This window comes from Hyperolius riggenbachi, chromosome 9 (genome assembly GCF_040937935.1).
Source record: "Hyperolius riggenbachi isolate aHypRig1 chromosome 9, aHypRig1.pri, whole genome shotgun sequence".
NCBI lineage: Eukaryota > Metazoa > Chordata > Amphibia > Anura > Hyperoliidae > Hyperolius > Hyperolius riggenbachi.
The window spans coordinates 234,381,254-234,405,503 of record NC_090654.1 but is presented as its reverse complement, the minus strand read 5'-3'; the positions used below and the strand labels follow the sequence as shown (position 1 = coordinate 234,405,503).

At 40.8% G+C, this 24,250-nt stretch overlaps 1 protein-coding gene and 1 long non-coding RNA gene across 7 annotated transcripts in view; one reads left to right on the top strand and one right to left on the bottom strand.

Moving 5' to 3' along the window:
- The window catches only part of MDGA2 (MAM domain containing glycosylphosphatidylinositol anchor 2), a 1,075,710-nt gene that overhangs the window by 163,051 nt on the left and 888,409 nt on the right, over positions 1–24,250 (top strand). The gene's annotated exons all lie outside the window — the stretch shown is intronic.
- The window catches only part of LOC137531941 (uncharacterized), a 97,015-nt gene that overhangs the window by 4,317 nt on the left and 68,448 nt on the right, over positions 1–24,250 (bottom strand). For 4 of the 5 annotated variants that reach the window (XR_011023808.1, XR_011023810.1, XR_011023806.1 and 1 more), the window contains one exon: positions 8,018–8,137. This is a non-coding gene — a long non-coding RNA (uncharacterized lncRNA). Of the gene's footprint in view, positions 1–2,001; positions 2,373–8,017; positions 8,138–24,250 lie in introns of those variants that run through there. The other variant, XR_011023807.1, reaches the window with a different exon arrangement.

Genomic DNA, 24,250 nt, shown 5'->3' with positions numbered 1-24,250 from the left:
TGCACTAATCTTGATGTTAACAACTGATGCATTTTTGCCATTCTTTGCTATGGAAAATGTTCCCTGACGGATACTTTTTATGAATATTTTTGCACGAGTGTTGTCTTCAATAAAAATCTTTTGTATTTTTGCATATAAACTCTTCAAGTTTCTTCAGTTTTTTGCTATATATATCCTTTTTATTAGTATTAACGCATAATCATGACCAGCAAATCAAAGCCTTACAAATCTATCAGCTGATCAAACTGATCACATGCTTTTCCATGAGTTCTCCTAAGCATGGCCATCCCTACTTAAAGGGACACTTAAGTCAAACAAAAAAATGAGTTTTACTCACCTAGGGCTTCCAATAGCCCCCTGCAGCTGTCCGGTGCCCTCGCCGTCTCCCTCCGATCCTCCTGGCCCCGCCAGCAGCCACTTCCTGTTTCGGTGACAGGAGCTGACAGGCTGGGGACGCGAGTGATTCTTCGCGTTCCCAGACACATTAGCACCCTCTATGCTGCTATATGGTATATGATATATGCTATAGCAGCATAGATGGCGCTATTGTGGCCAGGAACACAAAGAATCACTCGCGTCCCCAGCCTGTCAGCTCCTGTCACCGAAACAGGAAGTGGCTGCCGGCAGGGCCAGGAGGATCGGAGGGAGATGGCGAGGGCACTGGACAGCTGCAGCGGGCTATTGGAAGCCCCAGGTGAGTAAAACTAATTTTTTTTTGTTTGACTTAAGTGTCCCTTTAAGAGCTTTGTACACTTGCTAGACTTAGAAAACTTATCTCACAGTTTATCTCACGTTATATGTCTCTTATAATTAATTTCTCTTTATCTGTTTTATATCATGGGTGAAGAAGACAGGTATGTAATACATCTTGAGTTAAGACATGTATAAGTTGTCTTATCTTATCTGTCTTGATTATGGTTTATCTCCCGTTATCTGTTCGACTAAAAAAAAAAAAATCTCCCCTTGAACCATAAGCAATTATTTTTACTCTCGCGTTATCTCCTAGGAGATCATTTTCATATTCTCTTTAAAATAATTTTACCATTTTACCGGTGAGATAATTCATAAGGTAAGGTTTGTGGGCCAATCGCAGTGTATCATGATGTTTTCCTCACCAGGTTCCTTAAGCAGTATACAGAATACAGTAATGTATTATACTGACTTTCCTGTTGTAACTGGTTACTCAAGATGCCTGTTGTATTATACAGCCTCCTTCTTAACGCCAAGTTCCTCAAGCAGAGGTCCCAAGTTCTAAGAAGCCATATTGGAGGTAAACATATCATTGTTTCCCTAAAATTCCTCTTTAATAATGCAAATGCTTAATCAGCATTTTTCCTTTCTTCTAAATGCTGTGTGACAGATGAAGTCTGATTGGCTGCTTTGTGTCTTGCCAATTTATCTTACACTGACTTGTTTATTGAGTCCATTATACTTCAAAGTTTACATGGGGTTGCTTTCTCTCCCTACTTGTTTTTTACAAGCCGAAAAGTAATAACAACAATCATAATAATAATGCCCAATGACTAAATGTAATTCTAGTATGAAAATCTGGCACTAAATGAAGTTCCACCAACGATGTTCAGCCTAAGTGTCTGGCCAGAAATGCCCAGTTTATACATTATGGTGCTCAATCACATCTTGATACACAAGTATTTCTTGTAGTGCACCATGCAGTGGTCCCTCCACCCCACTTCATAGCAAAAAAAATTGGCTAGCCTATAGGCTAATGTGTCCGTATAACACTTAGCCCTGAACTGTCGGTTGAGAAATCAAGTCCTAAACCCAGGGGGGATTCTTCTTTCTTCTTACTCGTGTACACGCATTACTAGTTGCACTGCAGTCAAACAAATATCACAAGTAGCAGAAACATGGGGGTCCAGTATGGGAGCTGAGGAACCTTGAATGATATTGAATAAAGACACCCAACTCTGTACATTATTTCCTTTTATTCTCATTTCTCAAATCCCCTCAAAATTAATGCAAAAACTACCAAGTACTCTCTTATATGTGCTGCTGTATTTTATTATCTGAAACATCAAAGGAGAAAGAATGAGAGGGACCAGACAAACAGACCATCCATCCCTTGAGAACATCACTTTTCCTTGTAACACTGAAATAGGCAGTCATTTATAATTTTATAAATAGATGGTTTTCTTACAAGGTTGCATTTGAATTGATTATCAAGGGACAAAGCATTTCGGTTCTCCACAGATCTATTTAGAGTTTAAGCAGCATTGAGAGCTGTCAGCCATCAACTTGCTTGATTTTCTGAAGTCATTTTGGAGCACCAGGCTGATCAGATTGTCATGCCACTCACTGAACAAGACATATGGGTCTTGCTGAGATGCAGTCTTAACTTTTCTTTCTTACAGCTACAAAAAAAAAAAATATAAAGAAACAGGCTGAATATTTTTGTAGTTGGTCTGGAGGACGGCAGTTAGTCGAGATACTCATTGTATGAAGAAAATAACGTCTGGAGCTCTTTTAGAGGGAATGTCTTAACCTCCTTGGCGGTAAGCCGCGCAGGAGGTTTTCTCTGGCCCTGCTGGGCCGATTTTTTTTTTTTTATTTTTTTATTATTTTTTTTTTTGCTGGACGCAGCTAGCACTTTGCTAGCTGCGTCAGCACACCGATCGCCGCCGCCCCGCGCTCGATCGCCGCTATCCATTGCGCCGCACGCCCCCCCCCCCCCAGACCCCGTGCGCTGCCTGGCCAATCAGTGCCAGGCAGCGCTGAGGGGTGGTTCGGGACTCCCAATGACGTCCCAGCGTCGGTGACGTCATCCCGCCCCGTCGCCATGGCGACTGGGGAAGCCCTCCAGGAAATCTCGTTCTTTGAACGGGATTTCATGATCGGAGATCGCCGAAGGCGATCGAAGCGGGCGGGGGGATGCCGCTGAGCAGCGGCTATCATGTAGCGAGCCCTGGGCTCGCTACATGATATAAGAAAAAAAAAAAAAACTGCTGCACTCCCTCCTGGCGGAATTTTTTATACCGCCAGGGGGGTTAAGGTACGTACACACATCCTGATTTTCTGACCAACTTGTCGTTTGGACGACAATTTGGACATGTGTACCCGCAGTCGGGTGACTGATAACAGCCGGTTTGCCCGATCTGCTTAGCGGATCATTTGTACCAACTGTTGTTCAAACAACTGTCAGGTCTGTATGTGTGTTCAAATGATTGACCAGCGGTCGTTTGCCCAACTAATAAGTCAAAGACAGTTGAACGGGAGTTGGACAAAGAGAGTTGGACGACTTCCAGTCTGTCAGACGATGTAAATTAGTTTGTCGGCCGCTTTGTTTGGACGTGTGTACATGACGACTTGTTGTTTGCCTGACAAGTCGTTCAATTGACTGATCCAAATGACAATCAGGCGTAAAGTTGGACATATGTATGCACCTTTAGTTATACTCTAGGCCATATGGCCTTATCTTCTCATTGTCCTTCTTTTTGGTCTGAAAAACGCAGTTTTGCTAACATAGAATTTTTTTTTTTTTTAAATCTCATTAATGTAGTGATGGTCGTCTCTAGGAGAAGCATGTCATTTGTTTGATCAGCTGATAGATTTGCAAAGCTCTGATTTGCTGTGATTACATCATGCTTTAGTGCATAATCATGGCTAGCAAATCAGAGACTTACAGATCTATCACCTGACCAAACGGAGCACATACTTCTACATGTTTTCTCCTGGACATGACCATCACTACTCTTAGGTAAAAAAAAAAGTTGTAATTGTAATTTTTACCGTTGTATTTTATTTTATTAATGAAAGATTCCTATAACCTCCTAGTACATGCCTGTTTGGGGAGAACCGCATACAGATTGGATAGATTTCCTTTGCAGAATGCTAGCAGTTAACCAGGAAAGATATCAGGGACCTCCTCCTCCTGTCTCCATTCCCATTTAGTATAAGGTCCGTATTCACAAGTATAGTAAAGTTATCATTTACAAGGATTGCACAGCAAATTTACTGTTACTTATAGTGGCAAGGTAGCATGCATTACACAAACCTGCGTTACCTAAGTGCCTGTGCTAGCCGACTTTGCTGTGCTTTTGTGAATATGGGCCATAGTGAAAACCTATCTAGTGATTTACCTCTCTTTATCTGTTATGTCATGACTTAAAGTATCTCTTCTTATCTGTTTTAAGTAATGAATTGGCTATCATTGGATTGTATTCAATTAACTTTTATTTTGAGTTTTCTAAGAGGAGATAATTTGTTATCCTCTCTAGAAAACAACTTTTCAGTACTTTGCATTTGAAAAAATACCAAAAAGGTAGGTAAAAAGTAATTTTCAAAGCAATGTTGACTATTTTCTTGTTTTGCCTTTTTAAAAGGTTTTTTAACCTTTTTGGGGTCCGATGTAGGTTAAATCTACGTTCAGCAGATGGTGCTGCTGTCCTGACTGGACTTGATTCAACGTCTGCGCTACCGCACCGTCCCGACGCAATCGTGCACATCAGAGAGGAGAGATTAAGCTGTCATATGACAGCTGGCATCTCCCCTCAGTGATCAGCAGCCATCACGTATGGCTGCTGATCACGTGATCACTACGATCGCGGGCGGATCGTAGTGATCACTTTGACAGCTGCGGTGGTAGGGGGGAAAGAAGAGGATCCACTCACCTCCCTGCCGTTCTCACGAGGATTGGCACTCACCACCACTCTTGCCGGCATCTCTGCTCGTTGTGACGCAAGTCCCGGGGCGCGGCTTGATGACGTCATCAAGCCGCAACCCAGGACTTAGCATCAGTACGAGCGGGATGTCTAAGAGAGCAGTGGTGTCTGCAGCGGCTCATCACTGGAGCCTGGAAGGTGAGTCAAAGCTGCTGCTGAAAGGGGGGACACCTGGCCACAAAGGGGGACACAGCCCAGAAAGCCCAACAGGATCCGGCTGCCTGACCCCCCCCCCCCCAAACGCGCACCCCTCTCTCCCATAAAAAAGTGCCTGGTCCTTAAGGGGGGGAGGTGTTAGGCGGCCAGTCCTGAAAGGGTTAATGAAAAGGATGAGAATATTACTTGGGAGAAAACTCAGAAGAAAAGTTAATTGCATAGGGATGCTTGGCCCATATAAAATTTAAGTTATTACCATACAGTATGTTCCCATATCTGTTTTTTATTCATTATCTCTCCTTATAGTTAAAGCGGAATATAACCCTGCATTTCAACTTTGCTCTAAAACATTATTTACTGCATATTTTATGCAAAAAGCATTTTTTTTTTTACTAGACCAGCATTGGAAGGGTTAAACACAGAGGTTTAAAGTTCTGTGGAGAGATATGCAGAAGTTCAGATTGTTACATTCTATTTAGTCAAATGTATCTATTGAGAAATGTTACACACTCTTTGGCTGTCCTCCAGCTCCTTCTCAGTCAGAGAGAGTGAGTCACATTCAACACTTAGATACATTTTGTTTACATAAATGTATCTATGTCAGCTTCGGATGGTCTGCAGAAATCTCCAGGAATTTTAAAGCTCTGTGTAACCCTTCCAATGCTGGTCTAGTAAAAAAAAAAATGCTGGTTGCATATAATATACTGTAAATAATGTTTTAGAGCAAAGTTGAAATGCAGGGTTATATTCCGCTTTAAGATTAAAAAGAAGTATGGTGAAAACATTTTGTGTGAATTAACCCTCGTTTAATTTGGCAATCTCATACACCAATCTTTTCAAGAAAGTTTGTTCTGTAGTCCGATTGTCCTTTGTGCATTTGTGTTTGCCTGTAGCATTCTTAACTTGTCAATGTAACGCTATCAGAAGTTCTGTTCTCTGTCTGTTGAAGACACTTTGTCCTGGGTGTTTTGTTTAATGTCATACTACTGAGCTGACAGCTGCAGGACTGAAGTCTTGTTTATCGCAGTATAAGGACTACTTATCTCTTCCTAAAAACCTTATTCTCTGGCTTTTATCCTCCTTCCTCTGTGATCTGACAAGTTTAGCTCTCTGTTTTCTCCTGGAAGATGCAACCAGCATAAAAGCAGCCAGGGAATGAATGGTTCCAGGTACTTGTAGCAATGTTTGACCATAGACTTTTGTGAAGCCTTAGGTTCTTGCCACCCTAATGTCTGCAGATTTGCCCTTCAGTATTGTAAAATATTGTCTGCAAAAACTGTACAATATCTTTTATAATGTCTTTCTTCAAACTTCAGCCAAACATTTCCAGACATAACCTAATAACCACTCCTCCATAAAACTTGACTTTTGGCTAAAGTCAAATTTTCAGACCGGAAGACCTTGCTCTGATGTGTTCACCGATTACCCTTGCATTCCCTTCTTTTTCCCCAGCCTTTTGCTTCCCTTGAGAAGAGGAAATGGGGAAGTGGGGGGGGGGGGGGGGGCGGAGGATTGAGGAGGGAACATCACAGCAAGCCTTCCTCTTCCCGCCTGAAAATTTGACTTTAGCCAAAAGTCTTTTTTTTTTTTGAGTAGTGATTATGGGGGCTGGTGGGAACAAGGGGATGAACTGACAATATTCAGTCATGTAGCTCCAGCATGAACATACCTCTCTGCTTAGCTTAGGTAGCTTTGCCACGGGTCACGTATCCTTCAATCATGGCTGTGGTAAACCAGTTTGTATACGTTTGCAAAACACATGTTTCTTCAGGTGTATACACAACCTTACAGCACAGAAATCTAATTATATACACAAATTTATGAATGCCATTGGAGTGCCTCCTTCGTTTTGTCTTTTGATACAGGCTGCAAAATTGGCATTTCACTCTTGGTTGAAGTCAGACTTCCTATGTAAGTAGGAAGTGCGGTCTCTTTGTAGAAGTATCACATCTCCCTTCTAGTCTATTTACCATATTTTACAAACAGAAGTACATTGCCTGTTTGTTACAAATTACTGTTATAGCAGCTTCCAGTGGCAATATATAAAACATTTCTACTTTTTTTGTTTTTTTGTTTCCTTGAAATGACTACTTATTTTATTGCACCACGCTCAGTTTTTATTATTTACCAGACCAGATGGTGAATTGAAAATGTCTTTTAACTGTAAAATACTTGGAGGACAGCTAAAGAATGGAAATGTGTTAAATTGACATCCTGGGGACGAAAAGCATATGTCTGAGGTGGGTACTCAGGCCAAACTGCAGAGCCGCTTTACCTGCTGTGACCAGGAAACATTTTTTTTTCCATTCTCATTCTTGAACGCAGTCCTACGTACAAAGATGTATTTTTATGTTTTAATGGATTGTCGGCGGCTGATGAAGTGTTACTGCTTCTATTTGTTCGACTGACACATATCAACGAGACGGGCTGGGGGTGGTAGCCTTTGGCTCTCCAGCTGTTTTTTAAGCTCATTTTTAAGAACTGGCAGCACTAGATGGATTTGGCAGTGTGAATGCAAAACAGGCTGTACACATGCCGAAGTTAATAAGCTGTATAAATATAGCTGCTAAAACTAACCTCTAAAAAGTTGTGCAGAAAATTCTCCTAAAAAGCCATCGCTGCAGAACCAGGAAGAGAAAGAAATGTAGCCAAATGATGCCATTGACCGTTTTTTTTAAAGGGTACCCGAGGTAACCTGTGACATGAGATAGACATGTACAGTGGCAACGAGGAGAACGCCAGCGCATACCACTAAGGCTGCATCTGAAATGACCACCAGCTCAGTGTGCAGCACCTAAATAGATTTTCTGCACACTTCACATTCAATTCAGATGCAAATCATATGCAAATCTGCTACTTGTTTTGCAAACAGGAAACTCAGGAGGAGGGGCTGGGAGCAGCTAACCTGACAGTTACATAGTTACTAAGTTAAGGAAAGGTGGGGGGAAAGGCTGCGCATCCCTAAACACATGTTGCAATTGAATGGTTAATCGCACAGGCATGTAACTGTCAGGTTAGCTGCTCCCAGCCCCTCCTCCTGAGTTTCCTGTTTGCATAACAAGTAGTAGCAGATTTGCATATGATTTGCATCTGAATTGAATGCGAAGTGTGCAGAAAAGCTCCTTGGTATTTTTGCACCAATTTGTGAGCAGAAATTTCATTAGCAGTTTCTTTATACTGACCTCCTGTATACTTACTCCATGTTCACATTAGTTCCAATATAGCATCAATTCTGTATCTCTAATTTTGGCATCTACGGGATCAACAGTTACTTGAAATTGGACTCATTAGAGGGAATGTACCTAGATAAAAAAAAATGGTTTCTCAATCAGATTGAGGGGATTAGGAATTAAACATCATGTTTAGAGAGTGCATCAAATATGATTTGCTCTTGAAGGACCTTCACTGCATCTGAATAATGAAACAATTACAGACTTAAACTAGGTCACAGTAAATTATGATGAATGTGCTATGTGTTGTTCGTGTTAACTGACAGATACTTCCCTGGCATGTAAATCTGTGGGTTTTTTTTAAAACCACTTCTGAGATGGAAATTTCACATCACAGCTTGGTTAACTATTTATCACATATGGTATCTTTTTGTGAGTTTTTGAGTGGGATAAGAACTATTCGACTCAAACTGGGGACCCAAAGATATGCTGGGTGGAATTGGTACTTTCTTCAGATACTTAAAACTGGTATAGGTCCGATTTTGACAAATCTGGACCCCCAGCGATTAAAAGGCTCTAGGATTCAGTGCTCTACAGACATTCATAAACTGGTTTCAGAATTCAAACAGATATTTGTTGACCCTCCAAAATCAGGAGCATTGCCAAACGATGGCAGCAAGCGGTATTACCTTTGGCTATTTTCGTGTAGATTTTCGCAATTTCGCCTATACATAATTACAATATTTGTACATTTAATTGATTTCGTATAGTCATTCGTAATTTTGGGTACAATTTTGTGTAATTTTGTGCATGGGAAATTTTGGCCCACCACCTTGGGTTTCCTACCTAAATGTCCTGGGTCTTGATGTAAATGGTGCTACAAAAAAAATGACTTCGAAGCAAAACTGTACTTCGCTATAACAAACCTGTTGTCACTTAAAGTTAATTATTTTTTTTAAATGTGCCTTATCACCCCTTAAAGCGGATTGAAACCTAGCATTTCTACTTTGCTCTAATAGATTATTTACAGCATATTATATACAACCAGTTTTTATTTTTTTTTACTAGAACAGCATTCAAATGGTTAACACAGGCCTTAGAAGCTCCCCTGCAGTGAAAGCCAGACGAATCAGAAGTGTAGATAATGTTATCTTGTGTTTAATTGTATCAAGTGAGGAATGTAAACAAACCCTTCTTTGACACTGCCTGGTCTCCGAAAGGCAGTGAGACAATCAGAAAGCATCAGAATTATCAGGATTTATGCTTAAGTTAGATGTTGAATAAAGCAGTTATGAATAAAATGCAAAATAAGCTTTCAGAGGAAAAAAAAGTGTACTTTGGGAACGTATAATTTCTAAATGAATAATAATACTTATGCACAAAAGCAAATATGCTAACCATATGGCATATACAAAGTAGGAAAACATGTTTTTATTGAATATTATGTCAGGGTTTTATACAGCTTTTAACAGGGCAGTGCACCAGCACACTCTATTGAAGCCCTAGTCCAAGAAGGTTTCTTCTTATGCCCCCCCAACCCCAAAACTTTCCTTAAATCTCCATTGGGGTTTCAAACTCAAAAGCCTTGCCACTTCCTTCCCAGTGGAATTCACTATTCTTCCCGGCCAGCACTAGTGTCATGTATCCAGATACCACCATGATCCCATGAGATATGTTGCCCTCCCATAGGGATTAAGGAGATGGAGATTAAGTAGATGACTGACCCCATCTCATTCTATAACCATCTGTATAATATTGTACAAAGGTGTGTTCCACCTGTCACATAGCCACACAACCTGAACACAATAGAACGGGAGGTGTATTTATGAACCTTTAGAACTCATCCCTTATAGGGTCTGATTTCAAAGTAACAGTGGGAATAATTTCACATAGTCTTCCTCCAAACATCCACCCCATGATCAATGTATAGCCCAAGGACCCTATATGGTTAATAAGAAAAAAAATGTCTGGCTACAATTAATTACAGTGAGACAATACAACAAAATTCATTGATGAGATTCAATCCACAGACGTTATTCAATAACAGTAACTTGTTTTTAAGATCCATTTCATTTGTTGTAAATTGAAAAGTATCCTTTGCTTGTGCTTGCCATGCAGGATGGAGAGGTGACTGCTGAGCTGGTAAGGCAGAACATTACACATCTTACCTCGCTTCCCTCTTCTATTATTTTTTTGGGCCAGTGAGCTGCTCAGTTTAATCCTCATGCAATAAACTGCTGCTATGTTATTTACAGTAATCGGTATTTCATAACCGCTAAAGCCAAAAGAAAGGCAAAATGGTTAAATAAAAGCCCTATTTCGTGTAGGAATATTTCATAGCTTCAAATTCTAAAAGCAGATTAGTACTGATGCATTTTTCTTTTAACAAAATATGGGTGGCAGGGTGGCTTTAAGGGCATTGTGACATCCAAAAAATAAAAAAGTGCTAAAACATAGTGCCCCAAAAATATATGCAAATCCCTTTTTTAGGTGCCTATATGCCCATCCATTTTTTTCGTTTAATGCCTTTACCTAACTTCAGAAAGTGTGCAATGCTGGTAAAATTGTGGGAAGTTTTTTTTTTTTTTTTTTAAGCTACAGTAGCAAGCTTATATCAGCATGCGAATAACAGAAAGCTTCCTATTTAGGATAAGATAAGGACACACTGGGCCAGATTTATCAAGAGTGTCTGAGACAAAATATTAGGAGGTTTTTAGAAATCCGTGCAGAACTGTCTCAGACATTCTAAGGGCCTGTACACACTACTGTGCTTGCGCTGCGCTTTTCAAATCGCATGCGCTTTTTAATCGCAAGGTCTTTTGAAAAATAATGAAAATCGTGAAGACCTGTACACACTGGTGCGATGCACTTTTCCTATTCTCATGAAGGCTTGCGATTTAAAAATCGCATGCGATTTTAAAAGCGCAGCAGTTTGTACAGGCCCTTAGAAATCACTAGCTAGTGCAGATTCCTTCTTAAACTGTAAGGAATAGAAGGAGCTAGGAAGGTCTCTCAGGCAGTACAGTGTGTGAGGGGAATTGCTGTTGCTGAGGTAACCAACACACCTGCTGTCAGCAAGCTCTGAGTGAGAGGGGAGGAGCCCTTCACAAATCACATCTAGCCTACACTGTAGAACTGCTAATGAGCACTTCTTAATCTGCAGCAGTTAAGGAATGGATTTGCACTTTTTTCTTAACTGTATTGTAGCTCTAGAAATCCACCGTAAACTGCCACTATTACATAGGCTTTGGGAAGTTTCTTACTATCATGCAGAACTGTTCTTCTGCTGGTTAGAACAGTTTTAGAAGAAAAAACTGTCGATAATGCGTTGATAAATCTGGCCCTGTGACCAGTAAATAATTATCCCCTCCTTTTGTAGTATTTAGGGATCATTCACACTACAAGATCTTTTCTGAGCGCTTTGTGATTTTAAAAGCTCTTGTTTGTTATATATGTGTGTTCACACTGGAGCGTTGTGATTTTGTAAAAATCCCCTATAGCATTGCATTAGCAAGAGCTTTTAAAATCTCTAGCGTTTAAAAAGTTCTTCTAGTGTGCACCAACCCTTACACAGTGAGTAAGCCTGTTGTCTGGCTGATGTTCACTGTGGGAGGGAAAGTGAACTCTGGCAGTAGGAAGGGAAAGTGAACTCTGGCAGTAGGGAGAGAAAATTAACTCTGAGTTGAAAAAAAAAAAAAAAGGAAAGGGCAAAAGTGATGTCACATTTAGCAATAAAACAGTAAAGATGGAAACCAACAGAAATATTATTACATTACATTCTCCTAATGCTACAGTGAAAACTAAAACAGGATAGGTAAGCTAAATAAGTAATGTTTTTTTATTGACTGATTTCATATATATATATATATATATATATATATATATATATATATATATATATATATATATATATATATATATATTGTCAGTTAATAGTGATTTTCATGCCACTTTAAAGAGACCGCATCATGCCATATAGTAGGAATGTAATACATTGTTCAGGATACTCAATTTTACATTGATTATTCTGGTTTGAGCAACAAAAACAGTTCCTGTGTCTATATACAGTATTGCTGCATATGGCTATGTAACCCCTCCCTCCCAGCGAAGCAGGTTATTTCGGCGTGCGGCACTGAGCGTCGCGCACTGAAACTGGGCGCGGTCATAGCAGCAATGCGAATTACATCTCTCTGAGTTGCGAGAACTCGGAGGGGAAACAGTATTTAATGCTGTCTCAGAGTTTAGCAGCAGCAGGGAGAGCCGTCATTCAGCTCTCCCCGCGCCGAACTGAGCAGCACCCAGTTATTATGTACTCCCTCCCAGCAACATTTAGCCTAGGCTATAAGGTCACACAGCCTTGTGTCTCAAACCACTGTGAGACACCAAGCAATATTTCTGATCACTTTTGAGTACACAACAAACATGCTGCAGTGATAAATTTATGAATGTAAATCGGTGTAAAAAAAGATTTACCCCACCAGGGTTAGGCATTGGTAGATGGAGGGCTCTGTGTGAGAGTAAGGAGAGGTCACAGTAAAATATCTGTAAATATTACCAATATTTTACTATATTAATTAAGTAGTAGCATATTTGTAATTTTACTGAGGTTCTACTATCCGTATTTCCTGCGCCTTTGTCAACGGGTGCCTTTATTAAAAGTACACTGTTACATTCCAAAATGTCAGAGGGTTTTATATGATCTGTTTGACCTGAGCTGAGATATAACCTTGTAATTCAGTCACATAAGGAAAAAGGCTCAAACTATTCCAAAAGTTATCAGTATATCGCCCGGGCATCTTCCCTCTCTCCTCCTTGGCTGTCCGTCTCCCGTGTGCCTGGAGTGACTCAGATATTCTCTTCACCGCCTACATCCTTTTCTTTGCTTAATACTGCCTCTTCACCCACTTTAGGCTGGCTAATGCAGTTCATTCTTCAGTTGTTTTTTTCAGAGCTCGCTGGGGTTCTGTGGTCTGTGAGTTTTCACAAGTAGTTTGTAATATTGTATTGTCATGAAGCTGATACCAAACTCAATAGAGAATAATTATTATACTGTTTTTTTTTTTTTTTTTTTTTTAATTTAGAGCACAGAAGATTTTTCGTTAAAAATGTTTAATAGGGTGATACTTCACAAATATTTTAAACTGAGGATTTGATACGTTTTTGTAGATAATAATTATGTATTCATTACTTTGATCACCTGTTTAATAAAGCCCTTTTCTTAAGCGTGTTCTTTAACTTGTATTTGTATTATAGGAATATATCCAGCGCAATTTAATATTACCATGTTGTCTGATTTATAAATCACTTTTTTTTTTTTTTAAGGATTGGGATGCATGTTTTATCATGGTGTGGAGTATACACTTAGTTCTTTTGGTGTTTTTGTCACATCTAGCTAACGTTTCTCAATTCACACTACCAAAAGCCTTCCCCTTAGGCCTAATCTTAGGCCTAGTGCACACCAGAGCGGTTCTGCTGCGGTTTGCAATCTGCTTGCGGGTGCGGATCCGCTAGGTTAATGTATTTCAATGGGCTGGTGCACACCAGAGCGGGAGGCGTTTTGCAGAAACGCATACTCCCGGGCTGCTGCAGATTTTGGATTGCGGATGCGTTTCTGCCTCAATGTTAAGTATAGGAAAACCGCAAACCGCTCTGAAAAACGGCACTTCAGAGCGGTTTGCCAGGCGTTTTTTGTTACAGTAGTTGTTCAGTAACAGCTTTACTGTAACAATACATGAAATCTACTACACCAAATCCGCTACACAAAACCGCAAAACGCTAGCTGAAACGCTACAGAAAAATAAGAAAAAGCGTTTCAAAATCTGCTAGCATTTTGCGGATCTGCTAGCGGGTTTTGGTATGCACCAGGCCTTAAAGAGACACTGAAGCAAAAAAAAAAAAAAAATTATATGATTTGTATGTGTAGTACAGCTAAGAAATAAAGCCTTAGGAGCAGAGACATACGTCTAATATTTGTTTCCAGTACAGGAAGAGTTAAGAAACTCCAGTTGTTATCTATGCAAATTGCCATTGAGCTCCACCACTTTCAAAGTCCTAGAGACAAGACAAGACAAGACAAATAACATTTATATTGCCTTTTTCTCCTTGCGGACTCAAAGCGCCAGAGCAGAGCAGCAGCCACTAGGGCGCGCTCTATTGGCAGTAGCAGTGTAAGGGAGACTTGCCAAAGGTCTCCTACTGAATTAGTGCTGGCTTACTGAACAGGCAGAGCCGAGATTCGAACCCTGGTCTCCTGTGTCAGAGGCAGAGCCCTTAACCATTACACCATCAGCCACTTCTTAGAGAGAGCTCTGTATTCTGAAGGCTGTTATTTTAACTGTATTGTTTTTTCTTTTGCAGAGAACCGTTCAGGACAGGTTAAAAGTTCACTGCCTGTTCTGTAAAAAAAACATTTAGAATGCTGAGTATTGTGTAAACTGCAAATATTAGAGAATGATGCAATGTTATAAAAAAAAGTTGTATAACTGAAAATAAAAGTATGAGAATATTTTTTTTTGCTACTAATGTTCTAGTAATTATCCATACTACACAACCAATTCATTATATAATTTTTTTTTTCACTTCAGTGTCTCTTTAAAGGATACCCAAGTGTTAAATAAAAGTTTTTACCTTATTTGCTGAAATAGTATTTGGGCTCAATAGCCACCGCACCTGTGCAGTTCGCGTGGCTGTGCTTGCCTACGCAGTTCAGAAGCCCTCTGTAACTGCATCTGCTCCCGACGGTCTTCAGGACATTGTGTGTGTGTGCGCACGCAAGAGGCGGCAGAGGGCTTCCAATCTGCCCAGGTGCACAGCCATGTGAACTGCGCAGGCGCAACAGTTATTGCAGACTACTACTTCTGGGGCAAGATGGGGACTCAGGAGGGGAGAGGCACAGTCTGTACACTTTGGGCCACAGTTCGAAGCAATCGGTAAGGTGTGTGTGTGTGGGAGGGGGGGGGGGGGGGGGGGTTTAAGGAGGACGCAGAATGGATCCCAGATAATGTTTGCAGGAAATAAAGTAAAAACTTGTAGCCAACACTGTTGCCTTGGTTATATTTTAACCTAGCCTAGTGTGATTATTTTCATCTTCTATTTAAAATAACTTCACTGCACTCTGCAATTGAAAAGGTATCAAAAAGTAGATGGTTAGGTACTGTTAAAATTATTAGGAGTATTTTCTTGCTTGCTAGTGGTTTAGAAGGCCTTTTTTGAGAAGATATGAAAATATCACCTAGGAGAATATGTATATTGTACATGGCAGGATGCCTATGTACCTGTACAATTTACCATGCTCAGAGAGAACAGCTTGTGCTCAAAAATGCATCTAATTCCATTTAGAGCATGACAAAAAGTCGGTGTAGAGCTGTCAGGTGTACATCAATTCTGATTGTTGTTTTTTCTGTTTTTTACTGCTGGTGAAGTGGCGAGACCTAGTAACTAGTGCCTAGTAACGGTACAATTTTTTTCACTAAATGCGATCTTTCAATGCGATTTTAATGATCAAAACTAATCGGAAGGTAGTTATTGATTGTTCAAATGTACTGAACAATTCTTCCTTCAAATTCGATCATAAAATCCAACTTTCAGATCAATTTTTTTCTATTAAGCAGTTGACCAAAGAACCATTTATTAATTGCCTTCATAAACCGTGAATATTCTATATACAATTCAATCATTTAAATTGCATCAAAAGATTGCATTTAGTGAAAAGATTGTACCGTTAATGGGCACCTAGTCTACCGCGCCAAACCAACTTTTTGTCCTGGCCAGGGATCACGTTGATGCTAGTTGGTCAGCTTACACAGCTGTTGCAGAGGCAAATGCCATCTAGTACATAGTTAAGTATGGAGAGTTGATTTGGAATCTTTCCTGAAGCCTATACTGATTCCAGGGGGTGAATCTGAAAACTTATAGCTATAGGATCAGCTGCAATATTTGAAAAACTGAAAGATGGTGGTGCCTATTAATACCTTAACGGAAATCTGTGTGAGTAAAAAAAGCTCCCCCCCCCCCTTCCTCCCAGAGTCTAACTAAAAACCTTTGGAGCCAGAGTTTTCTGCCATTCTTCCCCTACCCTGTGGAATGCCTTGCCAAGCATAAAGCGGAACTTCAGCCTAAACAAATATACTGTCATTAAGTTACATTAGTTATGTTCATTAAAATAGTTAGGTTATTTTAATCTCTTACCCACCCTGTTTAAAGAGAACAGGCAAATGTTTGTGATTTCATGGGGGCAGCCATATTTTTGGTTAAAAGGAGGTGACAGGGAGCATGAGACACAGTTCCAACTGTCCTGTGTCCTTATCACCCCTCCCAGCTGCGCACGCTTGGCAAAGAGAACAGCATCAGAAATTCCATCATACTTTGCACAGCATCAGGGGTAAAATGCCCGGGCAGATTTCTTTGATTGGGTGGAGCTTACCTTCTGTGCAGCTAAAAATGAGGCTTAGGTAAGAAAAACAAAGTTCTGATCCTATGAAACTGTTAAACACTAAGACTTTTCAGTGCTGCTGAATAGATTTTTTTAGTCTAGAGGTTCACTTTTATCGGCTCCAACCCTGGACACATTTAAATCAAAACTGAAAAGAAAAGCCACCCAACTGTTTTAATGTACTGCATTGTACTATATGTCACTACAGTGCCTCTGAGGAGCCAACACACCACTGACTGCCACTGTCACATTTTTATTCCCCTTTTAGTGAAACTACAGATTGCAGGTCCTCTTTAAAGTGCCTTGTTTATCAACCAATATGTCAGCCAGCAGTGCAGACATTTTGTTTGTTTTGTAGTCATTTTGTATCATAGGAGAATTATTAGAAAGCATTCACTACTACTGATCAATGGGAAATACAAGGCGGCCAACGACTGCTATGAGATGTACCAGATCAGCGTTTCAATTCATCACAGACAGATGGTTAATTTGACTAAAACCAACTTCCCTTTCCTCAGGAGTAATTCCCCTGCTTGTGAGCTGGTGTGATAAGACTGCTTCATCCGAGCGTCCATCCATTAGTCTGGCAGACATTTCTTTGGGATGATATGGAGATTTTAAAGTGCGCACTCGAATGTGAAATAGCCAAGGGTACCCTGCTACTGGGCTTATTAAGAAAGGGTGACTGTAATGGGTGAATAGCGGGAACCATAGCAATCAACCAACCTTTCCAAGGCCGAATTTAGAGAAAAAGAAAATATTAATGCTTAAAGCGGTTCCGAGTTGAAAACTAACTATAACAAGTAACTTGTCTATATATCTTATCTAAAGTTTAGATAGTTTACACAGCAAATCTATCTACAAACAGCTTCATTATTTTATGATTATTTATTCCTTTGATACAATGAGGGCAGCCATGTTCTGTTTGTTACATTGTCACAGGCTGAGGGCTCGAGATGCTATCAGCTTGCCTGTGTGTAAATTCACTCCCCTCTCCTCATCCCTCTTCCCCTCTGCCTCTGAAATCTCTGGCTAGTAACCGCCTCCTCCTGCCCTGACTGAGCTCCTATAAGCCCTTGCTACAGTGTCAAGGCACTGTGAAAAGCTGTGGGCGAGGCTTGTTTATAGGGAATTCGAATATTAATGCAAAACAAAGTATTTGGCTTGAGGAATGTCCTATAAAGTATATGAAAGGAACACAATTATGCAATGAGTTATCTCAGATCCACTTTAATATGTCACTCACAATAGACAGTATTTGGGACTCAAGGAAGACTTAATAATCTGACTCTCCACTGTTGTAACTGCTTTTACAGGGAGGTCTTGCCTACCTAGGTCAGATGTTTCTCCTGTTATTTAAAGTGAACCTGACATGGCAATAATGGGTGTATTTATATGTACCTGGGGCTTCCTTCAGCCCCATGATGTGCGTGGGATCCCTCTCTGTCATCTCCGTTCACTTGTAATGACCCCTCCCCTCGGTAATTTGGCCAGTAGCGTACAGTCGTGCACATGCGAATGCCTGGACCGGTTGTGCACATCCCTGCTGCACTCCCATGTCTGTAAGCATTCTGCTCTCATGCAATACTACTTCACAGGGTGCAAGCGTGGCCAAGCGCACAGCCAGCTAGATTACGGAGGGGGGGAGGGGATAGCAAAAGAATGTAGCCACTGGAGAGGACAGTGAGGGAGCCCATGCACCTCATGGCTCTGTAGGAAGCCCCAGGTAAGCATTAGAGATGGCCCAAACAGTTCACCAGCGGACAGTTCCCTGCAAATTTCTGCGGTTTGTGTTCTCGGTGAACTGTGATTATGGCAGCCAATCGGCTAGTACCCCTTCCTGAACCCCCCACCCCCCTATTAAAAAGCAGTTGTGGTGGCCATATTAGATTCATTCTCTGCTGGCTGCTGACTGTTAATGAAAGCAGGGTCAGACTTGCTGCAGATTGGTAGGGAAAGCATTAGCTAGGCCTGTTTTCTTTTTCCTCACTTGCTGTAAAAGCACCCCAAACAGCCCTTTTAATGGCTAGCACATCAGTCTCCTGTGTTTTTTTTCTTTCTTTTTTTTTCTGTGTGACACACCACAACGCACTGACACCCAGAGCTGTGTGCACACTACTGCTGTTGTCACATTAAGTTGCATGCTCAGTATCCTTCCTGTGAATTATTATTTTACTGTATTCTGATAGTACTATTGCATTTCTCTGTGTGTGACACTCCACAGCCCACTGACACCCAGAGCTGTGTGCACACTACTGCTATTGTTGCTACATTAAGTTGCACGCACAGTTCCACTCCAGTGCATTATTTGTAGGAATGTAATGTGATTTCTGCCTTTTAGGGATTAAAACCCGACTTTGCATAAACTCTGTAATTTTTGGTGGGACTTTTGGCATGGATCCCCCTCCGGCATGCCACAGTCCAGGTGTTAGACCCCTTGAAACAACTTTTCCATCACTTTTGTGGCCAGAAGCAGTCTTTGTAGGTTTTAAAATTTGCCTGCCCATTGAAGTCTATGGCGGTTTACCGGGTTCGCGTGTTTGCGAACATTCATGAAAATTCTATGTTTTTTAACATCTTTAGTAAGCATAAATACACTTATTATTGACATCTCTGGTTTACTTTAATGTATTGTCTGTTCTAATCTCCTGCCCAGTGTCGACCTGAAAGCCCCTAATATGCCTGAGATGTTAAGAAAAACAAAAATTTGCTTTCCTAAAACAGAAAGAATTTGCGATAATTCAGGTTGGAGTGAGCTCGAGATGTCTCCCAGGCACCACTGCTGAATATATGCAAATTAACCATTGTACCCTTAGAAGCTAAACACACCTCCAGAACCGCTGGAATGCAATGATGTGTCAGCTTGTTAAATTGTACAGAGCCATAATAATCCAACATGCATACAGACTGTTTCGGATTGTTTGATCCTCATCAGTGCATGGCATGGAATAATGAGATCAGTGCCTCTGGCAGTTTCTGATGCACGGCTTTCCATTCTGCTTTAAGTACACCTTTCTCCAGAACAGAACTTTTTAAAGTTAAACAGCTGACTAAATATTGGTGATGGGCGAGCGAGATTTGTAAGTTCGATCTTGTGGTAGATCTTAGCCAGTGAATTGTCGTGCAGTCGCATTTTTGACAAATAATCTGAATGAAGAGGGCGGTATGGTGCTAGAGTTTCAGTGGGAAGCATCGAATTAGCATCTGCTGGCTCCTTTGCTCCCAGAATGCACAGCAACCACCACCAGCCAATCCACAGTCTGTGTGATAGGAGATATAGACCAGAACAGTGAGAGCAGTGTATGCTTCAGGCAGAGATAGCTAGTTGTTAGGTCTGTTTTTCCAGCTTAGAATTGTGATTTATAGGGTGTATTGTGCCAGAGTGGTTATTAATTTTCATACGTTAGAACTACGTATGCTTAGTTACAAGTAACAGTAAGGTATTTTTAGTCCTCCAGCTAGTTTGACAGTTCTAACAGTACTAGGAGTACAGTATACAGCTAGCAGCTTTAGCATTTCTTGAGTGCTGAGTTATTTTAGTAGAACTGTGTATACAACTAGGTAGTTGGTCACATTGTCCCTTAACTAGCTGTATTGTACTACAAGACCAGAGAACTGTCATTCCTAGTAACGTATGCTGGTAAGTACATACTGTATTTACTTGTTTTCCAAGTCCAACAGTTGTGTTATACTGTGTCCATCGCCCACCCCAATAAGAATTACCGTAATTTCATTCCATTGTGACATTTTCACTCAGGGTGACTGACTGTTACATATTGTAGCTTTTTGCATTCTACACATTAGCACCCCGACATTACACCTCATGCTACCAGCTAGCAATGTAATCCATGCTTCATCTCAGAACCGATCATCTCCTGCTGCTGCAACCTTTTAGTATCAATACTCCAAGGCTACTTACAGTATATGTACACTTCTGGGTGGCATTGCTGATGTGGTCTACGTAGCTCATGCTATCAGCTAGCAATGCAGCCCACTCTGTGTAAGGGCTCACTGGTTCCTGCTGACTATTTTTCTTTGCACTATTTTTGGCTTCTGTCTTCATACACCATTACCATGCTGCAAAGCCTTGAACAGACATCTGTAACCACGTCTTTGTAACTATACACGGCAGATAGCAAACAGTATGCTTTACAAGTAGCAATAGTTGTTGCATACCAGAAAAGGAGTTTTCTCTGCACAATTTTGTGTTCTAATATTGCATCAGTCAACAGAGAACAAATGACTTTTATTGGTGCTGTGGAATTAATTCCTTTTATTGCGAGGATTTCTGGAGTCCGGCACAAGCATTAACCATTTTGTCAGCTCCACATTGATGTGGGTTTTTTCCTTAATTGTCCTATTATGTGTGATCTATGACAAGTGCTTAACCTTTTATAGCTCCACTTCTTTACACAGACACCTTTATTATATGCCTTTTATGTTAAGTCTCTAATCTGTGCATATTTCCACTCCTGTTTTCCGTCATTAGCCTGACACATCAAATATGTCTTCCCGAAGAACAAAGTCGCCACAGTTGTAATAAACTTGATTCAAATTTTTAGTTGTTGCTGTTTATTTTGTTTATGCGAGCTTATTTATCCTCGGGCAAGAAGTATGTTGTTGAAATAAAAAAAAGGTAGTTTGAAATCCTTCTTTGGAAAGCATCTTATTAGACAGAAGCAATAGTAATAATAATCCTAACCATTTTACAGCGCTTTTTCTCCTTTTGGGCTCAAAGCGCTAAAGAGCTGCAGCCACTAAAGGGGCACCCTCAAGGGGCACCCTGCAGTGTCAGGAAGTCTTGCCCAAGGCCTTCCTACTGAATAGGTACTGCCCCTAGCCAAGTTTCGAACCCTGGTCTCCCATGTCAAAGGCAGAGCCCTAACCAGTACACTAGTAGTTGCCTAAACTCACTTGTTTTCCAAGGTGGCAACTCAAGGGCTTTTAATCAACAGGCTTTAGCTGGTATGGCTGCAGCTGCACAACCACGAACTTAGACATTTTTGGGGAACTATTTTTTTTTCATATGACTTAGTTGAGGATTGCAATCATGTGCCATCTAACAGCAAAGAAGTTGTAGATGTAGTCCAGGTTTGCTGGATCAAGTATGTTCTCCAGCGTTCTTAGCTTTTAGTAAAATCCACTTCACTGAGTCACTCAAAAATGTAAAATATTTTGTCCAATAATTCTGTTGTTGCATGCTTGTTCTTGGGCATCGTACACACACAGGATGAAACTCTGCCAGCCCTTGATGCCGCCGCCAACCCACCAGTCCGTGATTCATCATAGCAGATCGTTTTAGCCAAGCTACAGCTGAGAACATTGTTCTCCCCACTTAACCAGCTCCCACGTGATGTCACTCCCGTGCCACTCCGTGTGTACGGTTACTGTTCTATGCAGTTCAGGATCATTGCCCCTCATCAGTGCATAAATAATTGCTGTCAAGTGTGTAAGTAGCTTTCCTCCTCCTCATTTGTGTCATTGACTCCAATTGTTTGTGACAATATGTACTTTTGCACGCCAGATGACTGTCAATCACTGTTGCTTTCAGCTGTTGCATAGGCACGTTCATAGCTTCACATATGCTGTCTATCCATCTTACCCTCTGCCATCCTTTTCTCCTTTTGCTCTCAGTTTTCCCAGGCATTAAGGATTTCTCCAAAGAATCCGGTCTTCTTATTATGGGACCAAAGTATTTGAGTTTCATAGTAGTATCATCCATTCTAGTGAATACTTGTCAAAATTAGCCATAGCTCTCCTCCAAAACAACAAGCATTTCTTAATCCCAGGGCTGAGACCACCACCTGCAGAGATCTTCAATCCCGGGAACATGAACTCTGTTACAACTTCCCCAACTGTTCCCATCTATGTGCAGGTGGCTCATTGGAGCAGATGACATGACTTAAAGAAAACCTGTACTGGAAAATGAAAAGTCAAAATAACCATACACAAGTCATACTTACCTGCAGTGTAGTCTACTCCTCAATCTCTTTTTCCTCTCCTGTGTCCTGTTTGTCCACTGTGATCAATGGAATTCTCTGTCCTCCATTTTGAAAATGGCCATTACCCCCTAACAGCTTTCTGGTCAGCACACAGTTAAACTGTAATATCGCTCACTTGTGCCATAGGGAAACATGTACACATCAGTTCTCCTCTTAGCTGGAACTGACAGCAACTGATATATAACTGACAGCAACTGATATATTTCAGTTCTGACAAAATGTTGTCAGAACTGGGAGGGATTATTGTCAGAAGAAAATGGTGAGCTTCTGAGAGAAACTGATGGCAAGGTAACTATGTAATGTTCATTTGAAGTTACCTCATGTGTTTATTTTAAATAATTTTACTCAGTACAGGTTCTCTTTAAGTTTTCCTAAAGAAGGCCAAAAGAGGATTCTCTAGTTATTTATGACCTTGTGGTCCAACCATCCCTCATAGGGTGAGGATGAGGAAGAGCCTTGATTTGTCTTATTGGCAACTAAAGATGCTAACATGAATTTATAAAACCTTCAGAAAGTGTTAACAAAATTATTTCATTTCTTTAAATAGCACATTTTGGGTTAGATAACAGCATCTGTAAATATCGCCAGATGTTTGCTTTGATTCTCGGTATCAAGTAACCCAAATCTGTCTTCCCTCAGTTTGTTTTATTTTCTGCCTTTCCTAAGAAAGACAGATACACGGAAGCAAATAGGGCGTTTATTTCAGTAAGCGTGTTGTTAGTGTACAGCTGCATGTGTTAATGCCCCATGCAGACAGTGAAAAGAGGATATTGCAGAGCTGTGTGTATGACAGGAGGCTCAGCACAGAGGAAGAAGCAAAATCCTCTGGAGATACCTGAGAAGATAACGTTCTATAAATACGCCTTGTCTATACAAGGCAGCCAGAGATGTCGTCTTTTAGTCAAAAACAAAATGCGCTATTATTACACTTAGGAAACTGCCAAGATTGGTTCAGCTGGTTCACATTATTATTGATCAGAGCAGCTTCTATCACTTACGCAGCTTGAAGGATGATGTGCATAGAATTGGACTACAGCAGGTTTCCAGTGTAAACTGAAATATGCCACCTGTTTCTGTGAGAATGTGGAGTGCCCCTTGTGAAGTGCAGTAGTCAGGAGGCCTTCCTTGGATGTTCATCATACTACTTCACCATTGCATACACCTTTTTGGCATGACACCACTTTTCATCATATATTCTGTCTGCACTGGGAATATGCAGGTAGTTCGTGATTTCAGGTGCCAGAATGACCGTTGTGAAAGCACTCCGTCTCGTTATGACCTATCTTTATCTGGAGAGGGGAGACAGGGAGACGAGTGGTAGTTGCCCCATTGTGGCAGCTACAACAGTGTCATATTGGCTGATTACTGAAAGGAAAATCCTCCCTTCAGCATCAGGGAACACTTGTACTTTTAGGTTTTAATAAAAAATGGTCATGAATCATCAAGGCCGCATTCACATTGGGACTAAAATTGTATCGTTGTGCAGAACAAATTGGAACGGATCCAAGTGGATCTTATGCAATGCAACATCAGTCTGTTCAGACTGGATCCATTCAGTCCGTTCCATCAAACAGTGCAAATCAGAGGCCGATGGAATCAATGCTAACCTATGAGAATAGTGTTCATTCTAACTAGGATGCTTGACACGTCTGTTTTGCAAAATACCGACCTGTCGCCATCCATTCAGGTCCTTCACCGCTGTTTCCACTGTCCATTCAGGTCCCAGCACGGAAACAATCTTGGTATACCGATCCAAACCCCATCAGACTTCCACTGATTTTCAGTAGTCCAGTGGGAATCTTCACTCCCCAG